Source organism: Mesitornis unicolor, unplaced genomic scaffold, assembly GCF_000695765.1.
Source record: "Mesitornis unicolor isolate BGI_N332 unplaced genomic scaffold, ASM69576v1 scaffold16551, whole genome shotgun sequence".
Classification (NCBI taxonomy): domain Eukaryota; kingdom Metazoa; phylum Chordata; class Aves; order Mesitornithiformes; family Mesitornithidae; genus Mesitornis; species Mesitornis unicolor.
In genome coordinates, this window is record NW_010164629.1 from 43,728 (window position 1) to 44,308 (window position 581).

Sequence of the window (581 nt, forward strand, 5' to 3'; positions counted from 1 at the left end):
TAAACCATCAGGAGTCACCCACGCAGTCTGGGAGGAAGCAGGCGATGGGGGGGTGTCCCAGACCCCAGCAGCATCCAGCAGCAGCTGTGGTCTGTGTCCTGCTTGGGGCCTGCAGCTGCTTGATTTTATAGGCAATCTCTTACATGCTGCATGCTTCCCTATTCCCTAACAGGTGTCACCACATCCTGGTGACACTGCTTGGAGGGCAAGTGGTCTTGTCACCATGCTGACAGGGGGGTTGTCTGTTCTATAACGGTGGTCATCACATCCAGATGACAACCTCAGTGGTGAAAAGGGGAAGAGAGAAGAGGTGACAGGTGATCAGCACGCTGACATATTGCAGCTGTTTGTCTTAGAAAATGGTGTGGGTTATGCTGACCACATTGCCGGGGTCAGGAACAGGGAGACCAGGCACAGAGACACAGGAAGTTACTTTTCACTTAAGCCAAAGTAGATTGCCTCAGGTTCCTACGGAGGCCAGAAGCAAAACTAGGTTGGAAAAGGGATCAAACACAGTGGTCCAGATCTAATCTCTTTGATCTATTCAGCAAGTTCCTAAGCTACCAATTTTCAGAAGGATA